The sequence below is a fragment of the Lagenorhynchus albirostris genome, chromosome 11, assembly GCF_949774975.1.
Source record: "Lagenorhynchus albirostris chromosome 11, mLagAlb1.1, whole genome shotgun sequence".
Classification (NCBI taxonomy): domain Eukaryota; kingdom Metazoa; phylum Chordata; class Mammalia; order Artiodactyla; family Delphinidae; genus Lagenorhynchus; species Lagenorhynchus albirostris.
The window spans coordinates 65,808,641-65,819,012 of record NC_083105.1 but is presented as its reverse complement, the minus strand read 5'-3'; the positions used below and the strand labels follow the sequence as shown (position 1 = coordinate 65,819,012).

The 10,372-nt window shown below is 40.7% G+C and overlaps 1 long non-coding RNA gene across 1 annotated transcript; it reads left to right on the top strand.

Moving 5' to 3' along the window:
- Nucleotides 1–587: 587 nt before the first annotated feature.
- On the top strand, nt 588–9,999 carry LOC132529654 (uncharacterized). Its single transcript, XR_009543525.1, has 3 exons — nt 588–637; nt 6,919–7,149; nt 8,838–9,999. It is a non-coding gene; the product is annotated as an uncharacterized LOC132529654 (long non-coding RNA).
- Nucleotides 10,000–10,372: the final 373 nt, after the last annotated feature.

Genomic DNA, 10,372 nt, shown 5'->3' with positions numbered 1-10,372 from the left:
TGGGGATCCAAACATTCTTAATGAGACTTTGAAGTGTCTTGACGCAACGGCTCAGGCAGCCCCAACTCACAGCCGACGACTCGAGATCTCCCAGCACTTCTGCCTTCTCATCTGCTATTGTGAGAATAAGTTTAGATAACATTTATATATACCAGTGTTTGTATCTACCGATGGGCAGCTCTTGAGGTTTGGGTGAGAGTTTTGAAGAGGGTGATTTTAGGTGGTCAAATGCTGACCACGCTTCCTTATGGCGTCAAGGATCGCAGAACCACAGGAGCTGTGCAGTGAGAGAGCAAACGCGCATCTAGCACCAAGGCCGGTGCTCAGTAAATGTTTGCTGAATGACTTGTTTGAACCTCTATGTTAGTCGTTTGCGATGCAGGATGCCGTAAAGTACACAGGTCCTCACATCAGGAAGGAGCTAGACAAGTAAACAGAAATTAAAACAGTATCATATGTGAGTGAAGAGTCAAGAAGAATTCTTGGAAGAGAACTCTGGGCACTGAGTCTTAGAGGACATGTGGGAATCTGTCATGTGAAGAGAGGAACATGTGCCAGGAAGAGTAATGTTCAAAGGCACTTGGACACCAGGGCCCTTTGAAGAAGTACAGATTTTTCTGGGAAGAAGGCGTGTGTGGTGAGTGGGGAGTGAGCGATGGGATATGGCCCCAGGCCTTGAAGGCTGTGCTGAGGAGTTGGGATTGCATCCACAAGGCAACGCGTGGAGCCCCTGAAAGGCCTTAATTAGGGAAGTGTCGTGAGCGCATTTTTATTTTAGAAAATTCATACCATTGGGAAATGCACAGAAGGGGTAGAACAGGAAGAGGGTGGATATACAGATAGAGTTACAAGGTTATAATGGCAGAAAAGAAGTCGAGTTATTACAGCAGGGATGGGAAGGAGGAAATGGCTTTCAACTGTACTTAGAAGGTAGAATTTATTGGACATAAGGTCAGGTTAGCTAAGAAAAAAAAGGGACCTGTCTTATTTGAGCAACTACATACATGGCGGTTTCATTAATAATATTGGCTCCCATTTATTGAGTACTTATCATGTACCTGGCGTATTGCTAAGTGCTTTGTGTGCATTCTTCCATTTCATTCTCGTATCAGTCTGCAAAGTGATTATTATACTCATTGCATGGCTGAGGAAGGTGAGGCTCAGAGCAATTAAGAGCCTCGCGATATGTCATGTGAACTAAGTGGTGGAATTGGGATTCGAACCCAGGTGTCTGACCATGGGCTCCCAAGCCTATGCCATCAGTCACCGGGGCATGCACAGACACTTCCTGTGCCAAGGAACTGCAGAAAGAGAAGGTCTGGAGAGGGAAGGGAGGAGATGCTGATCACACAGTGCAAGCATGTTCCCACATAAATCCAACCCCGAAAGTTCTATGCTGAGTTTTGCTTGCTTGGAAGCAGCATAGCTCTTCATTGGGGGTGTTGGTCGGTGTGGGTAGAAGAAGGAACCAAGAAGGTGGTCCTTACAAGCATCCTGCTGACATCATGGTGTCTCTCCTCCCTCCTGTAGAGTAGCTGTTGATACGGGAGAGAGAACGAGCGGGATTCTTTGGGTCAGTGTCCCCAGCTTTAGAGGGGATGAGGGGACCCAGCATCTGAAACTACAAGCAGGGAAATCCAGGGATCCAGGGAGGTAGACACAGCTTAAGGACATTACCCCCACAGCCTTCCTTTAAATACTGAACTCACAGCAAGTAAATGGGCTTAAATAAATATTGGTGGAAGTGATGCAAATCATATCATGAAGAGCTGTTAGTTCTCCTGGCAATCGGCATCTAAGTCAACTCCAGAATGGGTGTGAATCTTTGAGTAAGGCAGGCATGAGTGCAGAGGCTCCAAGAGGACGCATCCTCTGTCCATGCCCTCTCAAAATGCAGCTCTTTATTCTAAAGAGGGGCCCTCTTAAAGCCTGATTATTCTCCCTAAAGAAGCATCAGTCTCTTGGGTCTGTCTTGTGAACACATTTTGAGGGTGGGGCAGGAGAGAATGCAGTGCCTGTCAGCAGGGAGAGGAAACAAGCTTGGCTTGGAAATGCAGGAAAATACAAACTAACTAATTAGGGTTAACCATTAGGCTATTTTTATGTAATTCAGCACAGGTTACTCAGTAAATTAGGGGCAAAGAGAAATTTCTTTCACGAATTTGGTCATCAGTCTTTGCCACCATTCAGGCCAGCTAGAGAAAGAGAGGAAGAAGCTCTATCTGGAGTGATGGCTTCTCAGTGTTGTTCTAAGCTCACAGTTATTCCTTTGGGAGGGTTATTGATAAATCTACCAATGAGACTCCAGCATCTCTGAAGGTAGACTACAGTGAAATGGACATGCTAGTCCTTTTGCTCTCTCACCTTTTGGCACTTGTTTGTGTGGGTTGAGAGGTGTTGGATAGGATGTGGAATGCAAGAGTGTCAAGAATGAATGGGCATTGCCCAAGAAGATGAATCAGTTGACTGTTTAAGAACCACCATCTACATGGAAGTAAAAATAACTCTGGGGCAGGAAACCTTATTATGTATATGGTAATTATTGTCGGGGCATGAAATGACAAGAATGTGTGCTATGTCTATTTGGCTACTGACTTCCCCATTCCTGGCCCCCAGGGACCCCCAGGAGAAGTCTTCTCTTCCCTTGCCAAAGTACCAAAGGTTTCTGCTTCAAGAATGGTGGGGGAGGGGGAGGGGTCCATCCACCTTGGTGCTTTACTAATTATCTTCCTTCACCCACATACCCGCAGGCCAGTCACCCCTCTCTCGCCAATATGAGGAGATAGGCAGAGTCTGCGTCTTTTGTTGGTATTTCCAGGAGCTGGGACATAAGGAAAGGGGCAATGATATTATCAACATCAGGCCAAATTTGTCTCTTCTCCCTCTCCCTCAATTCTTTTTAATTGCAGAAAGTATTTATTTAAAAATCTAGTAAATGTGATACAAATTATATATCCAACAACATCTATAAAAAGAGTCATCAGAAAATCAATATTTCTGTTTGAAGTTTACAGAGATTAATAGAGCTCCTTTTCTTAAGAGTTCTATTTCTTTAAACTAGGCAGCAGTCATTATGGATAAGAAAACCATGACCACAAGAGCAGTATTAAAGTTTAAGTAATCTTCCACTGCTCTTGTTTATGTCTTTATCATCAGCTGAGCTTTCCATTTCTTCAAAGGCCTGTACCTGGCTGGTAACTTTCAATCATCAAATCAAAGTCCTTTGTTGGAATTGTTTCTTTGGTGTCATGCAAGATATGCAGTAATTTGATCAGTCCAGTCCTTTCCATAATTAGAACAAGAGCACATCTTCCTGAAGTATGTGCTCCTACCGTGGTCTGAAGTCACACAAAAGCAAATGCACAAAGCCCTCATGTTGTGTGGCCCTAAAATACCAGCAGTTTTAAATCAATCAATCAATCTGTTTATTTATTTACTAACCTCCAGCAGTTTTTCCACCACCCCAGAGCTAGACATTTATAGCTCTGCTCTTTTTTTTTTTTTAAATAAACTTATATATTTTTCGCTGTGCTGGGTCTTCGCTGCTGCGCACGGGCTTTCTCTGGTTGCGGTGAGCTTCTCTTCGTTGTGGTGCACGGGCTTCTCATTGCGGTGGCTTCTCTTGTTGCGGAGCGTGGGCTTTAGGCGCGTGGGCTTCAGTAGTTGTGGCTCGTGGGCTCTAGAGCACAGTCTCAGGAGTTGTGGCGTACGGGCTTAGTTGCTCCGCGGCATGTGGGATCTTCCCAGACCAGGGATCGAACCCATGTCCCCTGCATTGCCAGGCGGATTCTTAACCACTGCGCCACCAGGGAAGTCCTCTGCTCTATGTTTGACTTATCTGCTGATGATAATGAATGCAAGTCAGAGCATTTCACTTTAAATACATTATTTCTCTGTTCAGTGGGTGTGGTGTGGATACCCACTCACAGGAGACTTATTCTAAACCTTCTTGGGTTTGTCAAACACTTAAATGCCTTCAGGATTCCCTATTCATATTATTTACATACCTGTAGAGCTTTAGGCATATGATCACCTGGGTGTAATGTGGCATGAAAGCCTCATGGGATTGCTGAGATTGTAGGTACTGTGACCCTTATTTTAAAGAAGGGGTAACATGTGTGGTGGGTGCATTTATCTGAAGGTCTTTTGTGGGGCAGAGAAAATAATGCTACGCTCCGACCCTCAGGGGAGACTCATACTGCTTCAAATGTCTTTCTCTTTCCGCTGTCTTCTGGTGGTCTCCCCGTCCTGGTCTCTTTCCTCTCCATGGTCCTCCACACAGAGTTAGAATCAAGTTCCTTGACCTCTTTATCGTGTTTCTCCGTATCTTCTAGTTTATAAGATTCAGACATCTCAGCTTACCCTCCCTTACAACTGTCCCTGTGTCATGTGTCACAGCAGCCTTGTTTTACATTAGTCCCTCTGGTCCCTATCTTTGCATTTGCTGAATTAAGAGTCTTGTCACTGTCCTTGGCAACTTCTTTCTCCTCCTGGCCAACACAAGCCCATCCTGTCTTCTGAAATACTCATGAAAACTCCCCTTATCCAGGCAATATTCTTGGGGGATTGATTTCACCTATTTCTAAACACCCTTCTCCACATATAATTATGTAAATAGTTGAGAAGTGTTTATCTAATTTTGCAACGATATAAAGAGAAAAATTTTAAGACACATCCATAACCCTACCACTAATACAACTTTGTAAATCAACTATACTTCACTAAAAATAAAATAATCTCACTGTAAAAGATAAATAAATAAATAAAATCTAGGTCATCTTGGGCAAACAGCTTAGCCTTCATCTAAAAGGGGTGTGTCCACTGCTTGTTCAGAACGTTCTAATTTATTTAAGGGAGGAAGAGAGGGGTGAAGGGAATGAAAGGTGATCTGCTGCTCTGACCTGTGCGAAGGCACTTGTGTGATAATGGGATGGCGGTGGAGCCCTGGCCCCCAGTTCATTTTCATATGGCTTCCTGACAGCCAATCACCAATTGTTTAGCTTGACCACTCCCCTTCCTGAGAAAGGTTCCCCTTAAAGCCGACAACTAACATTTTCCTGACCAGTTTAGGAGGATCAGATTGGAGTTTTCCACTAAGAAATGGCTGCGTACCCACATATTCTGGTATATTCTCTGTCCTAAAGTACTAACTTGTCCTTTTAGAGTAAGCTCTTTCCTCCCATTTACAAAATGAGCAATAATCACTGCACTCTCTGTATTTCATGGACCCAGCAGATAACGTTTGCTGAGAAGAAAGGTGCTTTTAACAATTCTCATGTTACTTTGGTTTCAGCTGTTTACATATCCTAACGACTATATGCAATTTTCCACGTTCTCAATTTTCTGTCTAGTGATAAAACTTTTGTTCTCCAACACCTCTAGATGGCAGCTGCCCAAAAGTCTCCTGTTTTGTCTTGTAAGCTTATCAAGCTTATCAAAGGTTAGTTGTGTTTGCAGTAATTCTCTATTTTAATAGGGGCTTCTGATATTTGAGGTTCAAAAAATAGCTTCTGCGCTAATTCTCACGTCAAATGAGGAGGCTCATTTCCAATGTTTGTTTAATCTTTATCCCCAAAAGAATATTTCCATCATAAAAAAGTCAAAAGGCATTCTCCTCACCAGCTTGCCGGCACATGTCTGCTTTGCTTCGTTCCCTTTTTCTTCTGCTCTTCAAATCTTCTGGCATAACTGAAGCCTGGGAAGCAGCATCATTTGAGATGAAAAGTTTGAAGTCGTCAACACACCTTCTGAAGATGCATTTCTAGTATCAAAATTATGTAGAGATGGAATGGGGTCAGTTCCCATCTGGTTTTTCCACCTTACGTTAGTCTATAGTTTAGACTAATTGACACCATTTCCCGTTGCATTGTATCAAATTTTAGGAGAATTGTTTCCCTCAGGGTAGACTTTCTATCAAACCCCTGTATAGCTTACTCTGCAACAATAATGGGAGAAGACATTTTGCTAAAGCGTGAGCAACTGACCTCTTGTTTTTGAAAAGTAATTGTGAAGTCACCTCTTTTTTTAATCCCAGTAGATCAATTTTCTGATTGAAAAGAATTGAAAACTTTGCTTTGCTTTTTTTTTTTTTTGAAAATATGACTACCATCAGGAGTTACCAACTTTTCTGTAAACATGGCCTAGGGCCTTCTTCCAGGGGAGATCCTTTAGGTCTAGACTTCCTATTTTACAGTTTTAAATTGATACCAACATTTCTTCTGTTTCACTAAATGGAGAATCAGTTCTACCCTGAAATCTCAATCCTAATCATTATCTGAAAGCCTTAACTGACAAACAGCACACTATTTGGGAAAGTATTTTCCAAGAATCACTTGATGATTGAAGTTGACTGATAAAAAAATTAGAGAACAACCAGGAACATTTGATAATGAAAATATAGTGTTTTCAGGATATGGTGAGTCTGTGTTGTAGTTCTATATGTAACAGTTTGCAATTCTCTGTGTGCGTGATTATTTAAGCAAACCTTGCTTTCCTAATTAGACCTGAAACCCCATGAGGATAGGGACTATGTTTTGCTTACCATTCAATTCCAGCACCCATTGCTTGACACGTAGTAGGCATTCAAAGGTAGTTGTCAAAAGTAGTTGAATGCATGGCTGGGTAAGAAAAAATGATCCTTTGGAAGTCATTTCGTTATACAATAGCCTCTTCAGAAGTTGCTATGTAGCTAATAGGGTTATTCATACCCTTACTATTTCTATTAAGAAAGTGTAAGCGTGACAGAACAAGAGCAACAGAGAGATTCATTAACTTAGCAAAGAGGCAGGTTTGAGGATCAGCCTCTCGTCTTCTGAGTCCTAGTCTGGGTGCGTTTCTAGTAAGATGAAAACGATTTACAAAATCAAGAAATTCTGCCTTCTTTTTCTCTTTAATATTGTCCTTTCTTCTCCTCTGCAGTAGTTCCGTGGCTTGCGTCTCTAGATGCCGAAAGAGGAAAGGAGAGAATCTTCAGACACTTGGTTAGTACTGTCCTGCTGGAAGAAAGTGGACATCAAAGAACAGACTAGCTACATACTCATGATTCAGAGCCTTGCCTCTGAGCGGCCAGGTCCTGGTGACAGTTTCTGACATTCTGGTAAAGTTAGTGTGTGTTGCTGGCCCCCAGGCAGGTGTCCTGAACATCAAAAGGTTAGTATCGGCAATGGCAATTTTAAATGAATGTGACATCTTGCTGAAAAATTACCACATATGCAAATGGATGACTTTGTATTTAGCTCCTGAAAATACTGTACATAGAAAGACATTCTTAACCATCTGGAAACAATTTTGAGGAAATTAAAGTTTTGGAGCTCAACCCAATGATTTCCTCTTATCTTTGTTATTATTATTATTTCCCCGTTGCCTTGCCGTCAAATCAGATCCTAAAGCTTGTTTCCTATAAAATAGCTCCCAACAAATCTGTAAGTCAGACTCTTTGCCCTCTGTCCTCTTTGACTTTCAGACATTCCTCTGGTTTTGCTCTAATTTACGTGTACATATCACAGACCTAAATGTTCTTGCTTTTTTGCTACTCTTAGCACATGTGGAGATGATTTAGTTCCTGAAAGAGGATGTTTGGGACACCTACTTTTTACAAAATCCAAATCCTGTGGAATCAGACAGAGGTTTTTCTGTCTCCTTCAATTGTAAACCAGAAGCAAAATCAAACTAAATTAAAAAAAATCAAATTATGCCATTAGAATAATGTTCTGTATCAAGGGCGTGAGAATTTAAGGTTAGGTAATTTACAGTTATTACTATTATGCCACACACAACTCTATCCAGTTTGGTTACATCAGATGGAGTTGTAATTGTCTTTTGGACTTGTTGGCTCTCTTGTTTCATTTCAGCCTCCATGCTAGATTAAAATTCCATAAAACCATGATTAACTAAAATGCTTGAGGAATGAGGACTTGTGTTTCACTTAATTTTCTGGTTAGCTGTTAGCTGAAGTTTTAACGAGAAAAACTCTTGGCTTTAATCCTTGTTGAAAAACTTTCTAAAATTATTTCATTTCCTTGAATTAAAAGGATAGCACAGTGGAAAAGTCTGTCATTGGTACTTTGGAACATTGCAAGTTTCTAGGGATCATTTTCTGGCTGTTATAAAATGCTACAGATGGAGGGTTGAAAGGTTGAAATGAATACGGAAACTAGACCCCTGAGGTCGAACAGCCAGTTACCTCTATGTTTTAAAAGTAGACGATAAACTAGTAATTATTGAGCACCTATCACTTGCCAGGCCTTAGACTCTCCCCTTCAGGAGCCCAACATTCTGGTGGAGAGAGAGATGTGTCTACAGATAAATACTATACAATGTAATAAGTGCTTAAGAAGGAATGAGGTAAGTGCTATTGTAGCTCAGAGCAGGGAACAGCCAATGACCTGAGGAAGTCAAAGACCTCACCTGGTGGAGGGTGATGGTCTGGGTCTTGACACATGCATGGGAGTTAAGTAGAGATGAGAAGGTAAGATGTCCTTGGCACAGGGAACAGACTGACCCGGTGTGTCTGTCTGTCTGTGTGCCGGCTCGGAAGAGACCGTTGGCAGACGTGTCTGGACAACAGGCTAGGGCAGACTCTAAAGGGTCATTTATACAGAGTTCAAGTGCTAGTTTGTATGCAATATTTAACAAAGGAGTTTAAAAATCTGATGTGTTTTCCAGAAAGATTGCTCCAGCAATGGTGGGAAGGAAGCATGGGAAAGAGGAAGAGACTATTTTGATTCACTAGTTAATATTTCAAAAAACCTTTTACTGTTTTGTTGACCTGAATCATAGTTTGTAATATTATTTTACCGTTAAGTGGGAGAACATGTCAGTTTTCTTCTCTCTTTTAGGTGCTGTATTATTATTATCTTCACTTTGAATATTGGGAAACTAAGGCACAATGGGCTTGTGACTTCCCCAAGGTTCTGAATGGAATCCATTGAGAAACTGACCAAAAGCCAGGTCTCGAAGTTTCTTCCAGCAATCGCTAGACCACACTCCCCAATATTACAGCATATTTATGATATAATTAACTTTCAGAAAGCCATATGGCTTTTGTTACAAAGACTAAAGGAATGTGCTTTTCGTAACGAATGGCATATGGCCTCCAATAGCTCTTTGCTTGCATATTTTAACAAAATGAACACATACAGAGATTAGATGCCTCAGGTCAGTTAGCAGACTGAGGTTGATTTCCTTCTGCTCTCTCTAATTAAACTGCATTTTGGACATGTATCAAGGGGTTTTTTGGCAGCCTGTGAGTGTAGATGTACATAACGTGGCTCAGATGATCCTTTTCTCCTATGGCTTTGCCCCTTTAAAGAGTTGGCGCCGGTCTCATTCACAGTGGAGCGTGCAGCTCACAGAAACAGGCCATTTCCCATGAAGCTGCATCCTTGCAGAATGGTGGGAAAATCCACTGACTTAAATGATGAAGTAGACAAAAGGAGCAAATACATGGGTACCACTGAGTTGAAAGTTGACATTTAGCTTTGGTCATTTAAGTGATGTAGTGCTGATTGGGTACAGGATAGTTGCTCACATGCTGAACTAATTTAGTAGCAGTTAAGCGTGAGGGCTCACACTTGATCTCTTAGAGTTACTCGGGAACCTTTCTATTTTGAGTAACATGCCTTAAAGTTCTGCTCTCTTAGTTCACACTGTGTCTCCTCCTTTTACTGATTTAGCAGGTTTTCTGATGCAGTCTGAGAATGAATTCCTTGCAACTTTCATATTATCATATTACAATATTCATCACTGATTATTTGTGTTCAAGGTCAATGACATTATCTCATTGGAATTCCCTGGACTCTGAATTCATAACATAGTCCAAAATGCTCTTGTCTGTGATGGGAAAATTGCAGCACAATTACTGTAAGTCAGTTGATTCAAAGGATCTGGGTTTCAAATTTAGCTACTCATTATATCGGCAAATCACTTGCATTTTTTAATGCTTGTGTTTATATTACACTAATAATAAAAGTTTTTTGTTAGTTAAGTGGAAGTATATCAACTTTAAGAGGAAAATTAAAATATGCATGTTTCTTCAGTAACTAAAGTAAAAAGTAAAAATACATTTTAGTTGATATTGAAATAGTTAAATCCTCCTATTCAAAGTGTAATTTTCTAAAACCAAAACCACATAATTTAGGATAATTATTAATGTAGAATAAACCAAATGTTTTAAATAATAAATTAAACTTTTAGTCTGTCTTTTTCTCATCTAAAAATGACATTCAAATCCTGTTCATACAAAAAAACAAAATGTTTGTTAACTTGGATTCTAATTCACCTTCTATTTACTATAATCTATATTCCTTTTTTGGACAAGTCATAGCTTCTCCTTTCATAAAATAATATCTTCCATTATGTTATAATTACAAAG